At 41.7% G+C, this 13846-nt stretch overlaps 1 protein-coding gene across 1 annotated transcript in view; it reads right to left on the reverse strand.

The window, feature by feature from the left end:
- The window catches only part of PHYHIPL (phytanoyl-CoA 2-hydroxylase interacting protein like), a 54913-nt gene extending 42454 nt beyond the window's left edge, over positions 1 to 12459 (reverse strand). The window contains exon 1 of the mRNA XM_005488051.4: positions 12064 to 12459. The gene's annotated coding sequence lies outside the window, so the exon portion shown is untranslated. The remainder of the gene's footprint in view (positions 1 to 12063) is intronic.
- Positions 12460 to 13846: the final 1387 nt, after the last annotated feature.

The following is a 13846-nucleotide window of genomic DNA, read 5'->3' on the forward strand; positions in this document are numbered from 1 at the left end:
CACGTATATTAAAATCTCTAGAAATGTATTACTACATATGTGTTTGCATTCATAAAATTTATGAAGCAAAGCTGTTCAGAAAAGAAAGATATGACACAGAGTCAGCCTAAGGAGAGATTGAAAATGGAAATATTTTATCACTAACCAGTGACTTTTCATTTGTCTAATAGTGCAATAGAAATGAGTGCCAAATCCTCTATTCTCTGCAGACAGTTTGAGGCCTGAGAAAAAAATCTTCATTACCACTTTTTTATTGTTCTTTCTTGAAGTTGAGTAATATATTACTATAAACTAGGGGAAACAAATGAGGTATAAATCAAGCTAAATTGAAGGATTAATGAGATTAGCAGCTATCAGATCCATAGGCTATCTATAAACTGACCACTAAGCCTTATGCCCTCAGGAGTTAATTACAGAGGTATCACAACACTGAAAATGCACATGACTGGCGTTCACCTGAATTACAAACATACCTTTCCAGTCTTAGCGCAGGAGCAGTGATGTCTGACAAAAATGTGTCAGCAAATAATTCAGAGACAAAAGACAGAAAAGTTCTCCTTAATGTCTTCAGGGCCTCCTCCCATGCTTAGGAGGCATGAGGGATGCTCAGTGACAAATAAGATAAAAATTGGGAAGCCCAGATGTCAAAGCAGAGGTTGGTCCCCCTGCCTCCTCTCACCAGAGCGTTCAAAATTGCCTTTACAATTAACACTTGTAGAAAATGATTAAGAAGTGTGCAGTGATCATGATGGACAAGGTGAGGAGACCCAAGCCCTCTAGGTCTTGGTTCTGTTTTGGTGCAGAGTTTCTGCAGCTGAAATGGTGCCATGCAGCCCTTTTGGGAACAGTTGCTGTCAGGAAGCATTATGAACTCACAGTCAGTCTGGACAAAATGCTCATTCCAAATGTGGCTCTTTGGCTGCAGGAAGAAAATACTGGGAGTTAAGAGTGTCTATAAAGAAACAGGAACAAGCAGTGGGGTTAGACTACAGTCACTTTGGGGGTTTGAGCTCTCATTAAAATCACTGCCTGACAGCACTGTCTAAATGGAAATGTTATGCAAATGGTGAATTCATCCTGGAGTAAAATCTCCTTCCTGTATCTTGCTGGCAAAAGTACTTTTCAGGCTGAAATAGATCATGCAACCAGTTTTAGAGAGAACATGTAAGTTTTATCCCTATTTTCTCATTTTGGATTTCTCCACCCTCTCAAGGGATGGTGGTCTGAACTCCTTATACTGTCAAACTGCCACTGACCTCAACAGAAAACAGCTCATCTCAAAACCCAGCTGAGCAGAGCAGCTAGCTGCCTTTGCCTGAGCCAGCTGTTCCCAGACCAAGGTTGCAATACCGCATGCAGCTGCAAGGCAGGCAGTGAGAGCAGGGTCAGTTCTCCAGCCTATTATATGGTGCTTCCACAGACTGTGGGAGCAAAAGCTTTGCTACAACAATGATCATGGGTATCTTCTTTCACTGCTTTAAAGTTGTTTTTCCCTCTTTCTCCCCCTCAACTACTGATGGAGTCTTATTACTGCTTGATCCAGCTGAACCCTAAGGCAAAGTTTTCAGCACTGGGCACACTCCTGCAGAGAGAGTTTTGTATGAATTATAAAGTCAGGGCATTCAAATACTACATCAATTCACTTCCCACAGGCTGTCTTCATGAATGCTTATTCATCTTGAAATGATGGTACTCTAAGAAGTCACTTAAGCTGTTAAGCTTTCCTGATCTCATATCACAACTTCAAGAACAATCAAAAGGAAAAATGCTTGGAAAAGGATAAAAACAAAACCCATAGTCAGAAAAATTTGTTGTTGCAACTTCTGCTAAATAAAGAGATCACTGCCTGCACAGATACAGCATAACATGTTCTGCTGTATATCTCATAAAAAAGTTTTATTCAGTAATTTCTGTCACCAAAAGATTATTGCTGTGGTGTCCTCTTTGTTTTGGGACATAGACAAACATAAAAGCCCCTATGCACACACCCTTCTAGAGACTAAAGGAGGAGCAAAGAGATGCTCCTCCTGCTTTATTGGGGGAGGGCTGGTGGCTATTTCTGACAATCAGATTTTCATTCTGCCAGAGACACCTTAAAATTATTTTTGCTGTCATTACATGTAGCAGTATTGGTAGCCTTTACAAAGCACTTTTGTGTTTCAAAGATGACATTATCACACAAACACTGGCTGTGCACTTCCACAAAGGCTAAGCAACACATTTCTTAGTGCCTTCAATCATGTCTCCAGTCCTGCTGGAGATCAGAGGGGCTGGCACAGGGGAGCAGCTAAGTGCAAGTCACTTGTAATGTTCTACCTGCTAACTAACAAGCAGACAAGCCCTGGCAGGCTGGCTGGAGCTGCAGGCACACAGCACTTGCTAGAGCTCATCTCAGAAGTGCAGCACTGCTTTCCTCTCTCTCGTGCCCCCTGCCACATGCCAGCAAACAGGAGCACGGGGACAGCTGACCACTGGTGCTGCCAAGGACTGTGTGTGTGCTCTGTAACAGCCTGTGCTCGCCAGCCCTGCTCCAAGGAAACCAGAAGCCAGTGTTCCTCTCAAGCCTTGGCTGAGGGCAGGGAAGGGAGGGGGAAGGAACTCCCCCATACTCTTTATCCCATCGTGGGAGCTAAGCAGAGGAAGCCAGGTTTAGGAAAGTGTGTGAATGTGAGACCATGGCTGCTTGTTCCTTTCCACACAACACAGGAATTGAGGGAGTGCTGTCAGGGCCATGGCACCAGCTCTCCATGCAGAGTTCACACAGTCTGGGAACGTGGGCAAGGTGGAAGCACAGGAATCCCTCTGCATCCTGATGCTGTTCCTTCCCTTCCTAGGGCACAGTACAGTGCCTGGGACAGACAAAGATATAAACACAGGGCAGAGGTTCTCTCACAGACTCACAGAAAATGCTGAGCTGGCAGGGACCCACAAGGATCATCAAGTCCAGCTCTTGGCTCTGCACAGGAGCTATCCCCACTCTTAGAATCACTTTGCCCTTTTTTCCCCCAAAGTGCTTTCTCCTACTAACTAAGCTTACCAGTGGTTGTCAGGGAAAAGAAAAAAATGGAAAAACCACAATGGGCAAATAAAACTTGCCATTTCCAGACACCAGCCAGGACATGGTAGTGTAACTCCTTTTCTATCCCTGACCAGAGACATACAGAGAAACTCTAACTCTGATGAGTCAGGAGACATCTTGCCATGCACATCCTTACTGAGTGTCCCCTCCCCACCCTGCCACAACACTGGGTCTGCAGAATCACTGAGCAGCAAGAGGCTGCTGGAGAGAGTGGACTCAACATATTTCCATTGTTCAGAGGCAGTTTATCAATTGTTTGAGGACCTGTCCAGGTCAAGTTTGGTTCTATTTTCAGAGCTGTGTAATGACTGCTGATGACATCTGCCCACGACTGGCAGCACACATTGATGAGTACTGTAAATGACCAGTTTTCATGTGTACAGCCACGTGTCTCCTTTCTGCTCCAGGCTGCTGATAAAGATCCACTGGTGGTAGCTGCTGTTTAATATGATGAATGATTTTGGAGATTACAGTCTTCTCTTGTGTAATCTTCTTACGTAAGGACTGAGAAAGAAAACACGTGAAGAGCAGAATTTGAACATCAAAACAGCAGTGGATCTGGAGCCCAACATCTTGAAAATATTTTCTGACTATTCCAAGCTAATAAAAAGCCAACAGAAATAAAGTTCACCCTCTTATATATACAAGAAACTTAAATAAGAGTTGCACATCACCATAGAACCTTGTGTGCTAGGCCACTATGTGGTACTTACTAATCAGATGTTCAGTGAATAATATGGGAGGTAACTAAACAAGTCAATTTTAATCTAAATAAAAATTAACAAGACTGAATTAAAAAGTTTCAAAAACTGGAGCTTAGAGATTGTGAATGGGTTGTTTCTAGGTTTAGGTTGGAGAAAAACATGTTGCACTTCCTAACCAGCTACCTCATGGTGAAACAAACATTTTGAGACTTTTTGCATGTTGATTTATGATTTCAAGCCATGATATTCCATTTGGTCTCCTCATGTGCAGCATCAGCAGCTCCTGCTGTGTGTTGCTTGTAGCTCCTTTTGCTCACATCTCATAATTTATGCTTGTAGTAAAGACCGAGGGACTGACTTAAAATGTTTAAAATCTTGGTGGCAGAGAGTGAGGAACGTAAAAAAACCAAAACAAGATAAAGAGAATGGAAAAAAAGTGAAAGTAGCCGAATGAGTGGAAAATGCTGAGAGGCTCTTTTGTCCTTTTCATTCCTATCGATTACTGTCTGCTCTGTTCCTTCCTTTATCTTTCTTTGCTGTATCATGTGGCATACTGCAAGCTTTAGAACACTGTGCTCAGATACAATGGCAAAGGGCCAACACATGCAGGACCTGAAAATACCAAAGAGATGAACAATATTCACAGGTAGGGGCTGTTTGCATAATGTGAGAAATTTCATGTCTACGGAAAAAAGGTCACGATCAGGAGATGGTCTGCCCTGTCTTCTGAGCATGAGGGATAGAGGGCTCACAGATTTACAGAACTCAGTAGGAGATGGAAGTTTTTCATTGCTTTTAGATGAGAGTTGTATGAGTTCTTAAGAGACCTGAGGAAATACTGGAAAAACTCTCCACCAGCATTTGCTCAAACTTTTAAAGGAATTCAGTTTAGCTCTGTTTGTCCTTCATATGCATTCTAATGAACAAATATGCTGGTGATGAGACTCATAGCCAGTGCAATCATTATGCAGATTATTCAGTGAAGGATTTAGAATAATGCATTGGTTAAGAGTGGATTCCTAAAAGACAGAGGCAACTAATGAAATTTCATCTCTTCCCCGTTGATGCACTAGGTATAAACAAAAGGCCTTTTCCAGAGAGGTTTTTGTCCTATTCTAAAAGTGGTAATTCTGAAATTGTTTAATGTTAACATGTTTTTCCTGCTGGACCTGATCAGTCTCTCAAATGGAAAACACAGCCTAAGCATGCATATTTTATCAAAAACTTTACATTTTTCTTTCCTGTTTCTGTTTTTTTCTTAAAATGCAAAATCTTGGTTGAGGTACATTTTCTTGGCAGTAAGATGAAGACTGAAGTCTAGGAAAAAAATTGTTAAAGCTTCTAACATTGACCTCACAATGAAAAAACACTGACATAAAAAATCCAAATACCATAGATGCAGCCATCTTCTTTTATACTCTGCAGAATGGTTCTGGTAGAGAGAATGTCCGAAAAGAGAGAGAGTAAGGAGGAAAAACCCCAGACCAGGGGAAAATCTATTGCATTTTTTTTGTTTCGTGGTGGGAGTTGAGTAATTGATAATTATAACAGACCCACTGATAATCTCTAGATCCAGCCAGTTTAAAAAAATGAGAGTTTCCTGTGCTTGTTACTGAATGAGAGCAGTAAATAGAGCAGCCCTGTGAGCACTGGGGCTGATGGCACGAGCCCCACTGGGCTCTGTCCCTGCTGCTCTGTGCTGCCACTGCACACACCAGTGCTGCAAGTCTGCTGCTTTCTGGCTGTGCCCCCCAAGAGAACCTGCTCATGTCTCTCACAGCTGCTACACTGGCATCCAAGTTCATCATTCTTTAGACAGACTCCTCAAGGCAGTTCTGGAGAGCTGGTAACTAAATCATAGTGTAACACACTTATCTGCAATTTCTAAAAGAAGTGTTCTTTGTGAGGCAGACAATGATAGCACAAACAAAACCAAAGCTAAACCCCCCAATGTTTTAAAACTATTTTGCTCTCATCACACAGAAACACAGAGCCAGGGGAATTTCAAGAAGCTAAATTTTTCTCAAATCTATCTTTCCTATTAACAATTTTCTATAAATTATTTCTGCAATTTTCATAAGGTTCTTCCAGTGCTCCTCCTCCTTCCAGTTGCTGTGTTGTTTTCCATGCTAAGCAGTGAGTTGGCAGTCTGGCTCTCTTCATTCATTGTGACATTAGGTACTTAAGCCTAAGGCACCAACAGCTCTCAGAAGGTTGTGCAGGGTGGCAATGCCTTGATTCAGAAGACAAAATGCATCCAGGCACACAACTCTGAGTTTCACTTATTTCTTGACCTGTGCTGACAATGTGCACTCTTTTCTCCTCCACTCCTAGGAGGGAGACATTCAGTCATCCAAATATTTGTTTTGGACACAAATACAGCTTAGTTGCAAAAACCACTGAATGTATATCAGCCGCAGACCTTATTTATAACTGCTGTGTTCTGTATGTGACTGATTGCTCCAGGAGGGCTCCCCAGATGGAGCTGAGCTGTTTGTGTTGGAGCCAATGGCTGCAGAGCAGTGTCATTTGGTGGTCACCAGATAGCTGAACTTTCTCAGTGCTCCTATGTACATACCCAAGCATACACTATTATTTTAAAAGTTACTAATAGTGCTTACTAAAATTCTGAAGGAAGATTTTTTTTTTCTCTGGTTCTGCAAAGTTTTTGCTTTTCCTTTTGCACTGAGGTCATAGTTCTACTTCTCCTCTCAAACCTCTTTTGCAAAGTTGTCTTTTAAATTCATTCATCTAATGACATAGCATACACAATGTAATTATTCTTTATTTATATATAATACCTAAATATTTTCCAAGTAATAGAGGGTTAGGAAAACCGTACAGATGAATCTCCTATGAAGTCACCTAAGACAGAGATTATGTTCTTTCTTCCCAGAGTGACAGCACAAAGGAAGTTCACTGACTCCAACACAAGAGATGAAACAGAGAGATTCAGCTCAAATACACTCAGCGGATAAGCAAAAAAAAGGATTTTCACAGGAAAACATTCTATAAATAGATCTGGAATTTGATGGCACTGTATTTCAACAATAATGATGAGATTAATAATAACAACAACAAATACTACTTTATACCTGTTATGACACCACCTCAAGTAATTAAAAAACAATATGCCCTGAAGCTATAAACAAATAATTTGGTGATTATCTGGATGAATGCTTTTAGTGCAGCAAACCTAGAATAAACTCAAGGAATGAAGTTATGAGAGAGTCTGAGCAGCAGAAGCCCTTCTGCTTTAAGAGATGTACATGTTGATATCTGTTTCTATACATTGCTTCTAAGCTAACAAATATGTCCCTAAAACAACGTGACACCAAAACACAGATTAGGTCAGAAGGGAATGTTGACAAACACCATCACAATACAGAGATCCTCCAGGGCTCCACTTGATAGTAAATAGTTCCACACAGCCATGAGTACCTAATAGGAGCTGCTGAAAGGATTAATTGTGCCCTGCTCAGGCTTCATCTCTCCAGTAAATGTCCTACTGAGAGTAATAAAATACTGGATAACAGTAGATGACAACATCAGGAGTTCTGAAAGCATTCAAAGAGTGACACTCCTGAAGAACTCCTTTAGACACTACACCCAAACTCCACATAAGAATGGTACTGGTGGCATTTTAGAAAGATGCTGATACATGATTTAGATATATTTTTGTATTCTGTGTTTCTATTTCATAGTATTTGAAATGATGATTAAATTCTGAAAGAATGCACATAAAAAGCTGAAGCTTTTTTCCTCACATTTTGATGATTAGTAAACCACAGTATGATCTTTATATGTTTCCTATTCATCACAAGTCTGAGGAACACAAAATCCCTTAGGAACAGGGAAAAATTACTATGCAATCACAGAAATGGTATGCTCCAAATTAGGTTGATTTATTTGGTTTTTAAATGTGAGAAAAATAACTCCATTAGAAAATTGTGTCAACATCCTTAGGAGTAAAAAGGGACACAAGTTTTGAATATACCCTTGCAGCATATTTTGGAGACAAGCTGGCAGAGACTATCTTAGATCTGAAATAAATACTTCTGAAGATGAAAATTTATTAGAAATGATCATCACCTCCAGTTCTGTGCACTCGGGAGGGAAATGCAGCTCCCATGCTTTGTCTTGTTAGTGAACAGACCATCATGGGCTGGAGCAGCACAGTCCATGAGCAGAAGGGCAAAATCCTTGTGTGCAGTTTAGGTACAAATGCTGATTATGGAAGTCACCTTATCTTGTTGCAAAGCAGCCCCATGGCTGGAGGAGCCTTGTGTGTCTCTGTAGTGCCCTAAACACTAAACAATGTGTCCTCCAGCAGCCACTGCAGGAGCCCATCCCCTTGGGCAGGATGGGAGGGATGAGCTAGGCAGCTGCAGGGAGATCTGCTCCACTACAACTAAAACAATGGCTGTCTGCCCTATGTTCTGTGTACAAGTGCTCATTTTAATTAAGCTTTAATCTCCTCAATCTCTGCACTAATCCTTGGTTCTCTATAATATTATTCCCACAGAGGACTCCAGGGTATTTTCTGGCAACAAACAAGTCTTAGCTGCTGGGTTTGTTCTGGTGTACAGACTCCTGCGTATCCATCTTTATATTCTAAGAAACATGTGAGGCAGCAAAAATATCACTGTTTGAGCATTAATTGGATGATAATGACAATTTATGGATTCGAGGAGGAGAAAAGGTGCCACTAGAGTGTGTAAAGTGGGCAGCTGGCACAGTAGCTTTTGCCAACATTTGTGTCAACGTGGGAGTACAGCAATATGGTAGCTGTTAACGTTGCTCTCAATAAATATCTCCCCATATGTGAAGATGTGACTAGCCTTTTGGAGGAAGAAGCTGAGTATTCTCTGTATCTGTGGCAAGATTTTAAGTGTAATCCTAACAACTCTCAGCAGGCCTTCATGTGTGCTTAAATACTGTAGACATAAAATTGCTTTCTTGAAATGAAGTGTATAGGAAAGCAGTGAAATAATAATGTAATAATTCACACATTGAATTATCTGGAGAAAAACAGTGTAATGCTCAACATGGCACTTTTTCTCAGCTGATTCAGGCCTTAAGGAAAAATATACAGGCCTGTTGTCCAGTGCATGTGACTATTTTTGTTACTAAGTGACTTGGATTCTGTATTATGTATTTGTGCATCCACAAAGGCACTTAAGTTATTTCCAGCTTTTTTTTTTTTTTTTATTTTCTGTTAGAAATAGGAAGGACATAAAAATTATTATTTTAGGACCAAGGAAATTGTTTCTGTTACACATGAACTTGTAACTATTGCAGTTAAACAGCAAAAATGATACTGTAGATAAAGATGGCACTAAACATTTTTGGGGTATTTTTCTACAGATATTTCTTGCCATGAGGTTTCCTCCTGTGGATTTTCTACAACACTTACACAATGATTCACTAAATTCTTTTAATAGGGAAAAAATCTGGTGTTAGGGTTCTGTCCTCTAGTCATGTTTTGTTTTCATTTTGCCATGACATTTCTCTCTGTGAGGAGTGTGCCCCCTCTTTCTCCACCTCTTCAAAACCCTTCTTCCCCTGCCTCTGTCCACCACTGCTACTCTTCTGTCATCCCTACACAACTATTAATTCTGAATAAATCCCACAGCCCCATTCCCTTAGAAGAAATTTCTCTATAATAAAAATTTATCTTGACATCAACAACTGAAACATCATCATTCTGAAGAATCAAACCCACTGAGATTTTAAAGAATTTTTATCTGTGAAGACTCAAAAATCTTGATTTATAGATGCAAGTAAAACAGAGCTGTAGAAAATTCAAAATATATACTATGTAACAAAGTGTCCAAGCAAATAATTTGTAAAATGAACAGGCTACACAGTAGAGAAAATTTTCCATTCGGCTTTAATGATGCCTATTCACTCTCCAACCAGCCAACAAAATGAGGATTCTACCCACAGAACACCACCCATGCATTTATTTTTACATTGGCATAAGCATAGACTGTCTTTTATGAAAGGATTTGGGAATGTAAGGTGGTGTAGGAAAAAAGACAGTATTAAATGACAGTGCTACTTCAAACTAAAATGACATAATCCCCTATTAAAGTGCTTTGGGTACTATGATGGACAAAAATGCTCTTGTATGCATAGGAAATTAAGTTTTATAGTTTCACATGCAAATATAAGAAGGGCCATTTACCCTTTCTTACTGAAAAGCTAATGACTTTCACATTTCCTAATAAAACACTTCCAACAAGCCTCATTAATGCAGCTATTTACATTCACACTATTGGCATAAGCACACAAAAAGGGAAGATACTTTCTCCACCCTATCTCTCAAGCCTAAAAACTTGAAATTTATAGCTGTAGAGAGATATCAAATAGCAACACTGCCTCACAGCAAAACCCAAGCATAAAATAGCACCTTCTGAATGGAAATGAAGATCCTGAAATGTTGCTCTGGAAAGTGAGACATCAGCAGGCTGATTTTAGCAGCAGGTGGCCAAGAAAGGCTAAGGCAGAGGTGAGTATAATTTTTTCCTGCCAGCGTGGGGTCAGCCCATCACAGAGCAGTGAAGAGCTCAGGGGAATGGGGTCTGGATCTTCTCCAAAAAGGACAGAGGAGTGGGCAACCTGAGCACTCTGCAAAGCCACAACTTCTCTTTCAGCTGAAGAGGAAGCTGCCTCATTTGTGTTTACCAAGGAGGTGGAAGAGCAGCCTCATGCTGCCATCACTGGACTGGTTGGACAGCACTGAAACTGAGGGATGAATCTCATACTTGCTCTCTTCTGTGGTGTTCCAGTGCCCCAAGGAGAGCAGGAATTTGTGCACTCACTTTGTTCAGAGGGGGCTGAGATCCATCCCCATGGCTGCTGCTTCCAGTTCAGAAAGCTCTTTTTGAGCAGATCTACCTGCTGAGTTAGGCTGGCTTGCAGCCAGTCCCTGGTGGAGATCTGTCCTGTGGATGCTGCTGCATGGTTTGTGTGTTTGATAACGACAAGATAAGGCTGCAGCCATGGCTGTGCTGGCCAGCTGTCCTCAGCCTGCCTTCCGAACACCAAACAAGTCTTGGGACAAATACCACTGGGGAAATACTGTATAACTGCATTTTGCATAGAGAGTACTCTGCCATGAACAGAGACACTGGTTTCTTAAAGTGTCTATGTTTTTTAAGTTTCTTAATCAAGCAGTAAATTATCTTGTATCAAAATAAAGAGACTGGGACTTAATACTCTACATAACTAATTTGCCAATAAGAATTAAAATGAAGGGAAAAAATCCAGTAAATCCAAGCATGCTGACCCATGTGAGACATAAAAATGGAAGGTTATATTTATGAACTTTATTAAGCCAAGTAGACTATAAAACTATTTGTTTTATAGTCAACCACTGTTCTGGTGGGGTTTTGAATGCTAAGGGAACTTTAAGCAAAACCACTCCAGCTGCAGAGTAAAAGCACCTATTTCTTAAAATAGGTGTCTGACATCCCTCCTTGTAGAACAGAGCATTTTGCACATATATAAATAAAAATATGAACTTCCACTCAGAAAACAAGCAACAAACAAACAAACAAACAAGTAAATCTTGATCCTAGAGCACCCGTGATCCAAAGACATTCAAGTCCAAGAAAACAAACCATATTTGAGCTTTGTACAAATATCAAAGTGCAAGTCTAACCATCCCTTCAGAAAAGGGCACCATCTCTTACATCTTATTTCCAAATCACATGCATGTTCTCCCCTCTTCCAAAAATAAATTTTGAAAAGTATTAATTTCATGGAAACAGCCATTTTCTTTTGAACAGATGGGAAACCTGATGGACTGGGATGCAGCGAATCCCCTATTTGCTGATTTCAGGAAGAGATATTTCTGGTTTTGAAAGATGGTTTTAGAGAGCTTTCTGACTTCATGGCTTGGAAGAAGATCAATAATGTAGAAAATACAATTGTATGTTGATAAATTCTGGAGATAAGTGGGAATCAGACAAAATAAATGTAAGCCAAGTACGTATCTGAAGAATGCATACTGTAGTTGTCTTTATAACATGGGTATTCCCACTCAACTCCCTCAGTCACTGCATACTCAGGATTGCATCAAACCCTTAGTTGTACAGTAAATTCTGCTTCTGCTCCCCATAGCATCATCACTCCCTAGTTTCTGCATATCTGAGCATCCCATTGAATCTTATTTTCCCTTCAGGGAGTGGGTCAGGTTCTTCCAAGCCCCTCCATCCCACTCCATCCCAATTTCTCTGCACTCTTTAGCCCCTTCCTTTCTCAGCTGCTCACCTGTCTTGCAGTGCCCCAGCAGTGCTGTATACCTCGTGCTCAGGGTGCCCGTGGGATCCTGGCTGGGGGAGCTGCCGTCACTCACTCCAGCTGGAGATGGAAACTTCTCCTGGGCCCTTCCCGTCACCGAGGGCTCCGCGCTGCCCTGCTGCTGCTCCTCCCCCTGCTCCTGCCAGCCCCTCGTTCGGACTCAGAGAAGAGAGGTTTTGTTCAAACTTGTGTTGGGGCCTCATGAGGGAATGGTCCTGCCCACTCTGGCCACCTGCCAGACTCCAAAGACACCTGAAGGGAAGGGTCAGTAAGGATCTGGGATATTACTGTTCCTGTCCCAAAGGCAGATGGGCACGAGCTTTGAGCTCTGAAGGCTCTGTGCCTACCAAAATCCCTTTGCAGGCAGCACTCCTGGTAACCTCCCAGTACCAGAGCTGGGGAGGCTGAACAGGGGAGAGGAGGAGGTGGCTGCACAGCCAGGCTTCCCCTGCTGCCACTGTCATCGCATTTGCATTGCAGGGAGATGATCTGGCTGCCTTTGTGTGGCCCTTTGGCAGGAGCCCAGCAGCATTTCTGTGCCACTGCTCACATTGTACTGCAGGAGTATAAACACAGGCTTGTCTACAGTGCTCTCAACAGCTCTGGAGGAAATCCATGATTGCCCAGTGTCAAATAGGCCAGAGAGGCTGGGCTTTCTGTACACCAGCTACTGTCCTTATCCTAATACCTTGGATCTCATAGGAATGTGGAAATTTGCTGGTATCAGAGAAATAGGACAGCATGATGTTACTGTGATAAATATTCCCCTTCAGAGCTTGATGCTACAACATTTGCTTTAATGCTCTACTATTTCTAAAGACTCAGATGGGTCAGTGTTTAATATTTCTCAAGACCATGCCAAGGTGCCACAGAGAAATATAACTGTGGCAGAAAATATATAATGTCTGAGAAGAAAAAAAGAGATTTGCTAGTGTGAGGAGAAAAATTGTTTTGATACCAGAAAATAAAATCTCAACCAATCCTTTCCCTACACTATAAATATTTAAAAGCGTAAACTATGTTATCAATATTCTACTCCTTCCTGTCCAATTTCTCTTTGATAGAGAGAATAATCCTGGAAAACATAAAGGCAAGATCTTTCATCTACCTAGAAGTCTTAGTACCCTACTGGCTAGGCACTGTATATGAGCTACTTATACAAGATACTGGACAATTATGCTGATTTTGCATAGATTTGTGTGATCACACAAATTTCCAGGCCTGAGAACAGAAGAAATAGATCAGAAAAACCCCATCAAGGTTGGTCTTCTCCAAGCTTTGAGATCTCTAGGCTGGAAATAAATTCCACTGCGCTTCCTGAATTTAATGCACAAACTCGAAACCCTCTGGCCTTCCTTGCTGATCTTTCTGCCTCTTCAGCCCCAGCTGGACAGGCACTGGTCCAGTCTGTGACAAACATGGGGTGTCCACCTCCTCCTGGGCCCCACCAGGTACAGAGCAGGAGCTCATGTTGCTCCTACAGGGAACGGGGGAAATTCCACAGCTTGAACAGAAGCTGGTGTACATCCCACAGCCCCAGATGATGTGGGGATTTTTCATTTCTGTGTTACCACTTGGGCAGAGCTGCTTTGCCCAAGGAAAGCCCTTTCCTGGCTGTAGTGAGTGGTATCTAGGAAAGCATAGGTGTGCAGGCAGAGCCTCCATCTGCTCCCCTTTGCCTGTCCCACAGTGCAGCAGGCAGAGGGGTGAGGCACTCACAGGAACACTCTCAGCTGCTGCTTCACTTGTCTGA

The sequence above is a fragment of the Zonotrichia albicollis genome, chromosome 7 (genome assembly GCF_047830755.1).
Source record: "Zonotrichia albicollis isolate bZonAlb1 chromosome 7, bZonAlb1.hap1, whole genome shotgun sequence".
Classification (NCBI taxonomy): domain Eukaryota; kingdom Metazoa; phylum Chordata; class Aves; order Passeriformes; family Passerellidae; genus Zonotrichia; species Zonotrichia albicollis.